The sequence below is a fragment of the Myotis yumanensis genome, unplaced genomic scaffold, assembly GCF_028538775.1.
Source record: "Myotis yumanensis isolate MYYU_CA2020_CCGP unplaced genomic scaffold, mMyoYum1.0.hap1 SCAF_3, whole genome shotgun sequence".
Classification (NCBI taxonomy): Eukaryota; Metazoa; Chordata; class Mammalia; order Chiroptera; family Vespertilionidae; genus Myotis; species Myotis yumanensis.
Window position 1 is genome coordinate 112,766,660 of NW_027223754.1, and position 14,933 is coordinate 112,781,592.

A 14,933-nucleotide genomic window follows, 5' to 3' on the forward strand; every position below is an offset into this window, starting at 1 on the left:
AAATATTTAATTTACACAGCTTGGGGAAGGGGTAGCACCCAAACCCTTTGGAAAAAACCCATATATTATTTCAATCAGTGATCTAACAAGAGCCTTTTCAAAAAAGTTTCTAAATATCTTGTTGATCTAGAGTGCTAAGTATGGACTGTTCAGTAAATCAGATGGTCTTAGTAGAAATCACAGTTTGGAGCTGAGAGTGATCTCCTAGATCAGTGGTTCTCAACCTTCTGGCCCTTTAAATACAGTCCTCATGTTGTGACCCAACCATAAAATTATTTTTGTTGCTACTTCATAACTGTAATGTTGCTACTGTTATGAATCGTAATGTAAATATCTGATATGCAGGATGGTCTTAGGCAACCCCTGTGAAAGGGTCGTTCGACCACCAAAGGGGTCGCAACCCACAGGTTGAGAACCGCTGTCCTAGATAAATCATCAAGCCTACCATAATTGGTTCCTATGGTTAAAGTTGTAACTGTAGTTTCAATGATCCAACATTTATAAACCCACTTACTTTATTCTGTGACTTTACACTCTGCTTCATTATGCATTTGAAAATTTCAGATCCAGCAGCTGTCTTCCCCTCTTCTTATGAAAACAATCATTAGCTATGGACATAGATGCATTTTGCTTTATCTAGGAGCAAAAGCCCAAAGACTTGAGTGTCTAATTAGACTTACCTAAATACTGTAAACTTCTAACATGTTATCCCTTTTGTTCATTTCTCTGATGCATTCACAATTTGTTCCTAATTTCATTAAGAAGTGACAATTAAAGATAATTTATTTTTCCTTGCTATTTTATATCAATTAAAAGGATTGTAATTTTCACTGAAGAATCAACTATCAAAAAGATAATCAAATAAATATTTGATAAATATTAGCAAGATAAATATTTAGAAAGAACACCCGATAAATTCTTACCTGAAAGAGGGCATTTAAATTCTGAAGCTCAGCCCTAGCTGGTTTGGCTCAGTGGATAGAGCATTGGCCTGCAGACTGAAGGGTCCCAGGTATGATTCCAGTCAAGGGTGCAAGTTGCAGGCTTGATCCCCACTAGGGGGCGTACAGGAAGCAGTCAATCAATGACTCTCTTTCATCATTCATGTTTCTATCTCTCTCTCTCTTTCTCTCCCTTTCTCTCTGAAATAAAAAAATATTTTTTCTTTATTGATTAAGGTATTACATATGTGTCCTTATCGTCCCATGACCCCCCTAAACCCCCCCCCCCCCCTACTCATGTCCTCACCCCCCTGGTATCTGTGTCCATTGGTTAGGCTTATATGCATACATACAAGTCCTTTGGTTGGTCTCTCCCCTTTACCCCCACCCTCCCCTACCTTCCCTCTGAGGTTTGACAGTCTGATAAATGCTTCTCTGTCTCGGAATCTGTTTTTGTTCATCAGTTTATGACGTTCATTATATTCCATAAATGAGTGAGATCATGTGATATTTATCTTTCTCTGACTGGCTTATTTTGCTTAGCATAATGCTCTCTAGTACCATCCATGCTGTTGCAAATGGTAAGAATTCCTTCGTTTTTACCGCAGCGTAGTATTCCATTGTATAGATGTACCACAGTTTTTTAATCCACTCATCTGCTGATGGGCACTTATGCTGTTCCCAAATCTTAGCTATTGTAAATTGTGCCACTGTGAACATAGGGATATCCTTTCTGATTGGTGTTTCTAGTTTCCTGGGATATATTTTTAGAAGTGGGATTCAGAAATATCCTTTCTGATTGGTGTTTCTAGTTACTTGGGACATATTCCTAGAAGTGGGATTACTAAGTCAAATGGGAGTTCCATTTTTAGTTTTTTGAGGAAACTCCCTACTGTTCCCCACAGTGGCTGCACTAGTCTGCATTCCCACCAGCAGTGCACGAGGGAATCCTCGCCCGCACTTGTTGTTTGTTGATTTGTTGATGATAGCCATTCTGACAGGTGTGAGATGGTACCTCATGGACATTTTGATTTGCATCTCTCGGATGAATAGTGACTTTGAGCATTTTTTTCATATGTCTCTTGGTCTTCTGTATGTCCACTTTCAAAAAGTGGCTATTTAAGTCCTTTGCCCATTTTTTGATTGGATTGTTTATCTTCCTTTTGTTAAGATGTATGAGTTCCCCATAAATTTTGGAGATTAGCCCTTATTGAATATAACATTGGCAAATATGTTCTTACATGCAGTGGGCTTTCTTGTTGTTTGGTTGATGGTTTCTTTTGCAAAGCAGAAGCTTTTTATTTTGATGTAGTCTTATTTGTTTATTTTTTCCTTAGTTTCCATTGCCCTGGTGGTTGGATCTATAAAGATTTTGCTATGACATATGTCTGATATTTTGCTACCTATGAATTCTTCTAAGATTTTTATGGTTTCCCATCTTACATTTAAGCCCTTTATCCATTTTGAGCTTATTTTTGTGTATGGTGTAAGTTGTTGGTCTAGCTTCATTTTTATTTATTTATTTATTTATTTTTGCATGTATCTGTCCCATTTTCCCAGCACCATTTATTGAAAAGATTGTCTTAACTCCATTGTATGCTCTTGGTTCCTTTGTCAAATATTAATTAAGCATAATGGCTTGGGTTGATTTCTGGGTTCTCTGTTCTGTTCCATTGGTCTATATGTCTGTTCTTGTGCCAGTACCAGGCAGTTTTGAGAACAGTGGCTTTGTAATATAGCTTGATAACTGGTATTGTGATCCCTCCAACTTTGTTCTTCCTCAAGATTGCTGCAGCTATTCAGGGTCGTTTTTTGTTCCATATGACTTTTTGGAGAGTTTGTTCTAGGTCTGTGCAATATGCCATTGATGCATTAAATCTATAGGTTGCTTTGGGTAGTATGGACATTTTAATAATATTGATTCTACCAATCCATGAACATGGTATATTCTTCCATTTGTTTATGTCTTCCTTTATCTCTTTTTTCAATATCCTGTGGTTTTCCAAGTACAGGTCTTTTACCTCCTTCATTAAGTTTACTCTTAGGTATCTTACTTTTCTTTGATGCAATGGCAAATGGGATTCTTTTTTTGTTTGTTTCTCTTTCTGTGAGTTCATTATTGGTGTATAAAAGAGCCATAGATTTCTGGGTGTTAATTTTGTATCCTGCTACATTGCTGAATTCATTTATTAAGTCTAGTAGTTTTTTGATGGAGTCTTTAGGGTTTTCTATGTTCAATATCATGTCATCTGTGAATAATGAAAGTTTTACTTCTTTTTTTCCAATTTGGATGCCTTTTATTTCTTCTTCTTGTCTGATCATTATGGTTAGCACTTCCAATATTATGTTGAACAGGAATGGTGAGAATGAGCATCCCTGTTTTGTTCCAGTTTTTAGGTGAAATGGTTTTAGTTTTTGCCCATTGAGTATGATGTTGGCTGTAGGTTTGTCATATACTACGTGTACCAGTTAATAATGCGGATTTTTTTCAATAGATGGAGTTATACATATGTTGCTATATATGGGATTTGATATGTATGCTATTTTGTTGTATTGACAACAAGCTTCAAAACTTCATATATCAAATTTTCTAAGGGTGTTAACATCATAGATATTTTTACACTTAAAAATGTCGAATTTCATGCCGAAAAAAGAGCATTTGTGGGAAGTTTTAATTCATTACTTTATTTTGAAAAAAAGTGCTGCTGAATACTTCGGAAAGCTTATGGTGAACATGCTCCATCTCGAGATACTTGTGAACACTGGTTTAAATGCTTTAAAAGTGATGATTTCGAAGTGAAAGACAAAGAATGTCTAGGTCAGTGGGCGACAAACTGTGGCTCATGAGCCACATGCGGCTTTTTGGCCCCTTGAGTGTGGCTCTTCCACAAATTACCGACTTCTGCACATGGGCCATGAAGTTTCAATCACACTGTACATGCACGCCTGCACGTGGTATTTTGTGGTATTTTGTGGAAGAGCCATACTCAAGGGGCCAAAGAGCCGCATGTAGCTCGCGAGCCGCAGTTTGCTGACCACGGGTCTAGGTCAACCAAAAAAATTTGAAGACAACAATTTCAAGCATTATTGGATAAAGATGCGTGTCAAATTAAAAAAAAAAACTTGCAGAAAGGTTAAATGTTGCTCAGCAAACAATTTTCGATCATTTACAAGCAATGGGAAAGATTTTAAAGGAAGGAAAATGGGTGCCACATCAACTAAACAAAAGACAAATGTAAAACCTAAAAGTCATCAGTAAAATGTTGTTTCAATGGCACAAAAGAAAGTCATTTTGCATCGAATTGTGACTGGCGATGAAAAGTGGATTTATTTTGAGAATCCCAAATGCACAAAATTATGGGTTGATCCAGGTCAACCATCAACATTGACTGCAAGGCCAAATTGCTTCGGAAAGAAGACAATGCTCTGCGTTTGGTAGGATCAGGAAGTTGTGGTATTATTATGAGCTTCTAAAACCAGGTGAAACCATTAATACTGATTGCTACCAACAACAAATAATCAATTTGAACCATGCTTTGATCATGAAATGACCAGAATGGGCCAGAAGACATGGCAAAGTAATTTTGCTTCATGATAACGCACCATGACACACTTCAAAACCAGTTAAAGACACATTAAAAGATCTTGCCTGGCAAGTATTAACCCACCTGCTGTATTCACCAGACCTTGCTCCTTCAGATGACCACTTGTTCTGATAGATGGCACATGCACTTTCTGAGCAGCACTTTAAAACATTCAAAGAAGTGGAAAATTTGGTCTCTGAATGGTTTGCCTCAAAACAAGAAAAGTTCTATTGGGACGGTATCCACAAATTACCTGAAAGATGGGGGAAATGTGTAGCTAGTGATGGACATTACTTTGAATAAAGCACTTTTGATGTTTCTCTTGAAATTATTGTGTTTTCTTTGATTACAAAATCCGCATTATTAACCGATACACCTAGTAAGGCTTTTATTATGATGAAGTATGATCCCTCTATTCCCACTTAGCTGAGAGTTTTTATTAAGAAATGGTGTTGGATTTTGTCAAATGCTTTTTCTGCATCAATTAATATGGCTATATGATTTTTATCTCTCAATTTGTTTATGTGATGTATCACGTTTATTTTTATGTGGACATTGTACCATCCTTGCAACCCTGGAATAAATCCCACTTGGTTATGTTGTATGATCTTTTAATGTAATGCTAGATCTGATTTAGGATTTTGTTGAGGGTTTTAGCATTTATGTTCCAGAGATATTGCCTGTAATTCTCTTTCTTTGTAGTGTCTTTATCTGGTTTTGGGATTAGGGCAATGCTGGCTTCATAGAAAGAGCTTGGAAGTGTGCCTTCCTCTTGAATTTTTTGGAGTAGTCTGAGGAGGATAGGTTTTAGTTCTTCTTTGAATGGTTGGTAAAACTCCCCTGTGAAGCCATCCGGCCCAGGAATTTTGTTTGCTGGAAGATTTTTGATTACTGCTTCAATTTCCTCCATAGTTATCATCCTACTCAGATTTTTTGTTCTTACTGATTGAGTTTTGGAAGGTTGTATTTTTCTAGGAATATGTCCATTTCTTCTAGGTTGACCAGTTTGTTGGAATAGAGTTGTTCATAGTAAATTTTTACAATCCTTTGTATTTATGTGTTGTCTGTTGTTATTTCATCTCTTTCATTTCTGATATTGTTTATTTGGGTTCTCTCTCTTTGCTTCTTTGGGAGCCTGGCTAGAGTTTCATCCATCTTATTTACCCTTTCAAGAACCAGCTCTTGGTTTTATTGATCTGTTGTGTAGTTGTTGTTTTTTTATCTATATGTCATTTATTTCTGCTCTGATCTTTATCATTTCCTTCCTTCTGCTCACTCTGGACTTTTTTTGTTCTTCTCTTTCTAATTCTTTAAGTTGTAGAGTTAGATAATTTATTATCAGTTTTTCTTGTTTTTTGAGGTTGGCCTGTAATTCTATGAACTTCCCTCTCAGGAATGCTTTCACTGTGTCCATTAGGTTTTGGATTGTTGTGTTTTCATTGTCATTTATTTCCAGGATGTTTTTTATTTCTTCTTTGATCTCATTGATAACCCAATCATTGTTTAATAACATGCTATTTAGCCTCCAAGTGTTTGAATTTTTTAAAATTGTCTTATTGTTGTTTATTTCTAATACTAGAAGCCCAGTGCATGGATTCGTACACATTGAAAGGAAATTAATTAGAAGGTGTCTGGTGGGGTGGGACTGAGAAAGACAGGCCGGATATGCCCTGGAGCCAACCTCCAGCAGTTCCTCCCTGGCTGGCCACACCTGGGGCAGTGCGATGGCTTGAAGGGCATCTGCGGAATGAGCAGGTCCCTCTGGCAGGTGGGGTCCCTCAGCCTGGCCTGTGGGGATTGGGCTGAAACTGGCAGTCCAACATCCCACAAGGAGTCCTGGAGTGCACTCTGAAAAGTTGCTGTCGCTCAGCAGCTCCTGTGTTGAGCATCTGCCCCCTGGTCTTCATTGCATGTCATAGCTACTGGCCGGTCAGCTGGTCACTTAAGCTTTTATATATATACATTATGTCATTATGATCTGAGAAGATGCTTGATATGATTTCTATCTTCTTGAATTTGAAGAGACTTTGCCTGTGTCCCAATATGTGGTCTATCTTTGAAAATGTCCCATGTGCACTTGAGAAGAATGTATATTCTGTAGCTTTGGGGTGAAAGGTTTTGAAGATGTTGATTAAGTTCCTCTGATAGTGAGTCATTTAAGATTGCTGTTTCTTTGCTGATTTTTTGTCTAGAGGATTTATTCATTGCTGTCAATTGGGTATTAAAATCTCCTACTATGATTGTATTGCTGTCTATCTCTCCCTTCATATTCCAGAAGTTTTTTTAATGTATTTGGGTGCTCCTGCATTGGGTGCATATATTTTTACCAGAATTATATCCTCTTGTTGTATTGATCCCTTTAGTATTATGAAGTAGTCTTCCTTATCTCTTGTTATGGCCTTCACTTTGAGGTCTATTTTGTCAGATATAAGTATTGATACACCAGCGTGTTTTGTTTTTTATTTTTCATTTCCATTTGCCTGAAAAATTTTTTCCATCCTTTCACTTTCAGTCTGTGAGTCCCTTGTTCTGAGGTGGGTCTCTTGTAGAGAGTATATATATGGGTTATGTTTTCTTATTCATTCAGCCACTCTATGTCTTTTGATTGGAACATTTAGCCCATTTTTGTTTAAGGTTATTATTGATAGGTACTTGTTTGTCGCCATTTATATTCTTTACTAGAGGCCCGGTGCACAAAAATTTGTGCACTGGAGGGAGGGGAAGGGGGGTCCCCCAGCCCGGCCTGTGCCCTCTCACAGTCTGGGACCCCTCGGGAGATAACGACCTGCTGGCTTAGGCCTGCTCCCGGGAGGCAGAGGGCAGGCCCAATCCCTAAGTGCAGCCCCTGGTCGGACTCAGAGCAGGGCCCATTGGGGAGTTGGGGTGCCGCACCGTCATGCACAGAGCAGGGTGGATGGGGAGGTTGTGATGCCACCCTCAGTCACGCTCAGGGTAGGGTCGATTGGGGGGTTGGGGCACCGCCCCCTGTCACACTCAAGGCAGGGTCGATGGGGAGGTTGTGGTGCCACCCCCTGTCACGCACAGAGCAGGGCCGATCAGGGGGATTGGGGCTCCGTACCCCGTCACACACAGAGCAGGGCCAATCAGGGGGTTGGTGCGCTGCACCCTGTCAAACACAGAGCCACAGGGCAATCAGGGGATTGGGGAGCTCCCCCCTATCAGGCACAGAGCAGGGCTGATCAGGGGCTTGGGGTGCCTTCCCCTGTCACGAACAGAGCAGGGCGGATAGGGAGGTTGTCGCCCCGCCCCTTGTCACTCACAGAGCCGCAGGGAGATCAGGGGTTTTGGGCGCTGCCCCCTGTCACGCTGATCCCGGTGCCTGGAGCTTCGCTGCTCTGCTGATCCCGGTGCCGGGAGGCATATTACCCTTTTACTATATAGGATAGAGGCCTGGTGCACGGGTGGGGACTGGCTGGTTTGCCCTGAAGGATGTCCTGGATCAGGGTGGGGGTCCCCACTGGGGTGCCTGGCCAGTCTGGGTGAGGGGCTGAGGGCTGTTTTCTGGAAGCGGGTGACTGAAGCTCCCAACCGCTCCTTGTTTTCTTTCTTTTTTTTTTTATTCTGGGCCAGCTTTAGCTCTGAGGCCTCGCTGCTGAAAACATCGATACAATGTTTCGGTCTGGCTGGATGAATCCCGGCTGAATGAAAGCTGGTTTCTGGGGTTTTGTTTAGCTTCTTATTTGCAACATAGTACATAGTTGCTTAGAGTTGCAACTGAGAGGCTGGCAGCGGCAGGCGGGGAACGTTGGAGTCCGCAGTCACTGGAGCAAGCGAGCCTCCCTGCTCGCTTCAGTGCATGGCTGCCAGCCGCCATCTTGGCTGACAGTTAATTTGCATATACTCACTGATTAGCCAATGAAAAGGGTAGCGGTCGTACGCTAATTACCATGTTTCTCTTTTATTAGTGTAGATGTCTGTGTTCCTTCTTCCCTTTCTATTTCTTCTTTTTACAACAGTTTCTTTAGCATTTCTTGCATTGCTGGCTTGGTAGTGATAAACTCCCTGAGCCTTCTTTTGTCTGCAAAGCTCCTGATTTCCCCTTCAATTTTGAATGATAGCCTTGCTGGATAGAATATTCTTGGATTCAGTCCCTTGCTTTGCATCACTTTGTATACTTTATTCCATTCCCTTGTAGTTAATTATCTGTCTCTCTCTTGCAGCCTATAAGATTCTCTCTTTGTTGTTAATGTTTGAGATTGTAATTATGACATGTCTTGGCATGGTTCGTTTGGGTTCATCTTGTTTGGGACTCTCTGTGCTTGTGTGACATTTTCTTCCCTATATCAGGGAAGTTTTCTGTCATTCCTTCAAATAGTTTTTCTAATTCTTGTTCCTCTTCTTGTCCTTCTGGCACCTCTATTATACATATGTTACTTCATTTCATGTTGTCCCAAAGCTCCCTTAGGCTCTCTTCCTGCTTTCTAATTTTTTTCTTCAATTACTGTTCAGATTGGTTGTGTTTTTCTGCCCTATCTTCTAACGCACTAATTCGGTTCTCTGCATCTTCTAGTCTACTGTTGAAACCTTCCATTGTGTTTATTGTAACTATATCATTTTTTATTTCTCTTGATTCTTATATAAGTTGTTGACTTTTTCATCCATCTGGTTTATGAACCATATGACCCTTACTCTGAATTATTTTTCTGACATATTGCATGCCTCCATTTTACATATTTCCTTTTCTGAAGCTTTCTCCTTTTCTTTCCTGGGAGTGGGGGTGGGGGGCTTGTCTCTGCATTTTTTGCTGTCTCTTTCTGGCCCTGGTTACCCTGCTTGGGGTTTGAGAGGTTGAAGACCCTTTCAGAGCAATGGCCTGGAAATTGTTAGCCCAGAAGGTGGGTCTGCCTTGAGTCTCACCCCTTTATTGTCTCTGCTATGAGTTGTATTCCCTTCTCCCACTGATCTGGTCCCTCAGTTGTCTGCTTCAAATACTCGGGGTGGTGGTAGCACATGTACAGTTCCTTTGGTGTATGACTCCCTGTGAGTACCCAGAGCTCTCTGGCATGCAATTTGCTGTGCGGCCCCAGCACCCGTGGCAGAGTGGTACCTCTGGCTGGGCACACTGGCTTGCCCTGAGTCACCCTGGCAGCCCTCTCCTGTGGCCCAAGTGAGGTGTGTGCTGGGTTGCTCCAGGTAGCCCCTTCAGGACTTTTCCCAGGGGCTAGGGAGTGTGGATGTGGGTTGCTCTGGGTCACACAGTCAGAGCTCCCCTGTGGCCTGAGTGGGGCACACAGTGGGTTATTCTAGTTTGCCCCAGCAACAAGTCCCTGGGCTTGGGGTGGAATGGGCGTGGGTTGCTCTGGGTTGCACAGTCCTTGCTTTCTTGTTGTCCGAAGTGAGATACATGCTGTGTTGCTCCAGTTTGCCCCTCTTCAATGTGGAGCCTGGGCAGGTTGCCCTGGGTCCCTCAGTTTGCACTCTCCTGTTTCCTGGAGTGAGGTGTGCATTGGGGTGCTCCAGATGGTCCCAGCAGGTTGCAGGTTGCTCTGGGTCATACAGTCAGAGCTCCCCTATGGCCTTGAGTGAAGCATGTGATGGATTGCTCTGGGTAACCCCTCCCAGGCCTGGGTGAAGTGGGCATGGGTTGCTTTAGGTCAACCCATCAGGGTTGTCCAGGAGGTCAGGGTGGAGTGGGCACTGGTTTCTCTGGGTCACACAGGTTTCTCTGGGTCACATAGTCTGCACTCACCTATGGCATGGAGTGGGGCATGCTCTGGGTTGCCCTGGGTCACCCTGACAGCAGGTCCCAGAGGTTGGGGTGGAGTGGGCACCAGGTGGCTTCAGGTCGGGTTAGCAGCATGGTTCTGGGGTCCAGGGCAGGGGTGGGGCACAAGGTTCTCCCTGACTTCCTCTCACTGTGAGGTCTTGGAGCTGGATCCTAGGGTGCTGGGTCCCAGCAGGCTGGTGAGGAGGCCTGGTGCTGGAGCTCACTCTGCAGCATGTGCTCCCTGCAGACGTCTGGGAGCCTGCCAGGAGGTACTGCACCACTCACTGCCCGGGCACGGTGGTGGTTCCATGTGGGTTATGGCTGGCAAGTGGCATTCTCTAGGCATCCTCTGTCCTTCCTTATTGAAAATTGTTTCCTCAGCTGTGTTTAATTTGTTAATTCAGGGTGGATGTTCTCTGATTTAGTTGCTTTTCTGGCCTGGCCCTAGGAGGAGGTGCATGACACTGCTGCCTATTCAGCCACCATTTTCTATTCCTTAGCCAACTTCTTTTCAAAAGGCAGCCATATAAATTCATTTTGAAAAAGCATAGTTACAAAATCGAGCCATTATTGTGCTTTTCATTGAAAATACAGATCAGGCTTTCACATGATTGCATGTTTTTAAGGAAAATTTGGAACACAAAGCAGAGAAAACATATGTCCCTTCTTGGAACTCCTGTATTTGGCAGGGCTAGAAAATTCATAACTGCCATTGACAGCAAGTCACATTGTATTACTAAAAGCTTGAATGATTTATTTTCCTACAAATAAAAACAGAGAGAGAAGTCTGACTGTTTTATTTCCAAACTGTCATAGCTATAGTAACAACCATAAATAATTCAGTCCATAATGGTGGAGTCAATTTCTAAAGATATTATCTACTGCCCAGCAATGCATTTGGTTTTATTCAAATGCAATTTCATAGAAACCTACCTGGATAATTCTCCAATATCCTATATGAGAGGGAATTCAAGGAGATATGATTCTGTTTGTCCTTACATGGTAGTCTCTCCAAAGCAAGTGGGTTTTATGATTACAGTGGTTTTCCCATAAGGTTTCATTTGCCCGCTGGTTGCAATAAGCTCTCCCTTTGTTATAACTCATCATCTCTTTGCTTCTCTCTGTAAGAATCTCCTCAGTCAGGATGGTTTAGGGGTAATTTCATGTCTACGATAAGGGAATTGACTAATTAATCAAATAAACTATCCCTTTGGAAATCTGTTCCATAGGTGGCTATCTCTATAGCTTCAAAAAATAGATATGATCCTGTGGTCTTAAGATTCTAAAAAAGGAAAAGGAGCCCTAGCCAGTTTGGTTCAGTGGATAGAGCGTCGGCCTGTGGACTGAAGGGTCCCAGGATCGATTCCGGTCAGGGGCACATACCTGTGTTGCGGGTTCGATCCCCAGTAGGGGGCGTGCAGGAGGCAGCCAATCAATGATTCTCTCTCATCATTGATGTTTCTATCTCTCCCTCTCCCTTCCTCTCTGAAATCAATAAAAATATATTTTAAAAAAATAATAATAAAAATAAAAAGCTGAACAGTGCATACCAAAACTAATCCAAACCATCACTGCAAGGGTACATTAGTGTTGCAGCCAGATCAGAGCTAACACTAGCATCCTCTGCTCCCTTGGAGTCTGTCTGCAGAACTTGCTCATCAGGCTGGTTTCAGATCACAAGCTGAACGCCCTGGTTGCCCATGGCAACCCAACTGTGCTGGAGTGTTAGCATTTGCAAATGTGTGTGGGCTTAAAATTATTTTATTGATTCTGTCTAGAAGACGATAGCCTGATTTGTTTATAGCTCTGAATAAATTACTCACTATCCTTTACAACCATTAGAGTATGAGTCTCTCTTTCTCTTTCTCCTCCCCCGACTCCCTAAATTTTAGAGAGACAGCAAACTGTCAGCAGATGGGAAATGAAATGTTTCTCCTAACAACCATACTAGAGAAATACATATTCAGGGCACCAGCCTGGGAAGTGGTCTGGGCATAACTGAACAGATAACAAATGGGATGGATCAGGGAATGATGGAACTTGTACTGGGGAGTCCCTTCTAAAGGGACCATCAAGTGTACTTTGAATCACAGTGAGAAGCAGACAGGAACAAAGGGAGATGTAGGTTCACCCTGGACTTGATCAGTTCAAGCTGAGCCTAAGCTTTCTCTTCTGTTTTCTTTGATGGGTAGTGTACACTCAAGCATATTGAAGTATTGCCCCAATTATTACCCCTCCCCGAATCCATGCTCCTTGCCCTTTAACTCTGTAGATCCTCCCATACAAGGCATGATGTGCTAGCCTTGACGATGTGCTGCCCTTGACTTTGTGCTCGATATTGTGTTTTGACTAACTAGCCAAAGTGGCAGCATGCCAGTTCTGAGCCTAGGCCAGCCGTGGGCAAACTACGGCCCGTTTGAAATGAATAAAACTAAAAAAAAAAAAGACCGTACCCTTTTATGTAATGATGTTTACTTTGAATTTATATTAGTTCACACAAACACTCCATCCATGCTTTTGTTCTGGCCCTCCAGTCCAGTTTAAGACCCATGTGGCCCTCGAGTCAAAAAGTTTGCCCACCCCTGGCCTAGGCCTTAAGAAGCTTCACGTGTTCCCACTGGATCTCAGGTACTTTTGTCATTACTGTGAGAAAAACTTCCCTTGGTTAGCTGCTTCCCTTCAGATGGGACCCAGAATGTGGAGCAGAGTCACTCTCATCAAATCCAGTTGACCAAGAGCAACACCCAGCCTAGATGAGCCCTTTAAGCCAAGCTGCAGAGGCCTGGATAAGAAATGCTCATTGCCCCATGCCACCAGGGTTTTGTAGGTGCTTGGCATGCTGCAGTAACTGACTATCCCCTATCTTTCCAACATCACGGCCATCAGTGTTGATGATGGAAAAGAAAATACAGTATATCCCTCAGCTCTCACCAGGACTAGGGCAAGTGACCCAATTAGTCTTCCTATTTTAATTTCACACCCCCCCCCTACAATACATTCTATGTCAAGTGATCTTTTAAAAAACAGAAGTTAGATAATGTCAATCCTCTACTCAAAACCCAGCTATGCTTCTCATCTTATTCAAAGTAAAACTATGGTTTCAGAAGTTCTTGTGACCTGTCCTTCTACTCACCCATCCTTACCACTACTCTCTTGCCCTCATTTCTCTGGGAACACAGTGACTTTGTTTTGGAGCATACAGGCCTTCTGCCCTTGTCTACTCTATCTGGAAGGCTCTTCCTTCTGGTACCCACAAGATTCTTCCCTGTTCCCTCACTTTGGTCATGAATTAGCTTGATGCTATCTTCTATCTCCTTGCCCACCCTGCCTAAAAGAGTGACCCATCACACTTCACTATCCTTAGTTTCTGTATTTCCCTTCATACTCCTTAATTCAATATTGGATTATATATTTACATAGTATCTATATATATAAAAGCCTAAGTGACCATTACGACTGTTACAACCGAACGACCGGAATGACTGGTTGACCAGTTGCTATGACACACACTGACCACCAGGGGGCATATGCTCAATGCAGGAGCTCCCCCCTGATGGTCAGTGTGCTCTCACAGCCCAACCTCCTGTGGCCCCTCCCTCTGGCAGGCCTACCTCCTGCAGCCCCTCCGCCTGGCTGGCCGGCCCCTCCTCCCCCCAATAGGCCCCGATTTCTGGCCAGGCTGAGGGACCCCACCTGTGCATGAATTTGTGCACCAGGCCTCTAGTATTATATATTAAATATATATTTGTAGTATATGTACATTTTTCTTTGTATTCTTATAACTGTCATTATAGCATACATTTGTTTATTAGTTATCAGTTTCTCCCTTTGGAACATAAGTTTTACCTACAGAAATTTCTTTCCTGATGAATTCCCATAGCCTAGAAATGAGGCTAGTGCAGGTAAAGAAAGTCCTTCAACCAGTGAATAAACTGTGGTACATCCATGCTTAGCAATAAAAAGGAACAAATTACTATAGATTACACAACATCAAAAATCATCTAAAATTCATTTTGCTAAATGAGAGAAGCCAGACACACATAAGGTTACATATTGTATGATTCCTTTTATAGGACATTCTAAAAAAATCAAAATAAAAGGATGAAAACTAGGGGTGTTACTTTTCTGTAACATGATTATGCTGTTGGATATAGTACTTCAGGCATTTGTCAAAAGTTATAGCTCTGTACACCAAAAGAGTGAGTTTTATTGTATATAAATTAAACAAAAGCATTTCTGGATTTTCCTAAAATTCTACTTAACTTACGGTCTGATAGGGCAACTGTTGATTAGAGAGAACTTCAGCAGCCCCTTTTAGATATGGCACTCTTCAGTTCACCATAGGCCTCACCACACCCTATGGTCTCCCACCTGGCCCACTTCCCTCATTTAGGTTACCTGCCAGGCCCCTTAGGCATTTGAATTTGAAACTCTTGCTTTTGAAAATAGCGTAATTATAGTGCCATTACCTCTAGTAAAGATCAGGACACTACACTGTTCCAGCAACCTTGCCTGACCCTTCAGGCTGGGTTAGGCAAGCCACTCAGAAATTCCCTAGCACCCTATGCATGACTCTATTATATTGCTCTTCAGAGTTTGTTGACATTATTTTTCTGTATTAGAATGCTATTGATTCCAAGTGGCAGAAATTCAGCTCAATCCAGTTTTAATCAAATGGAG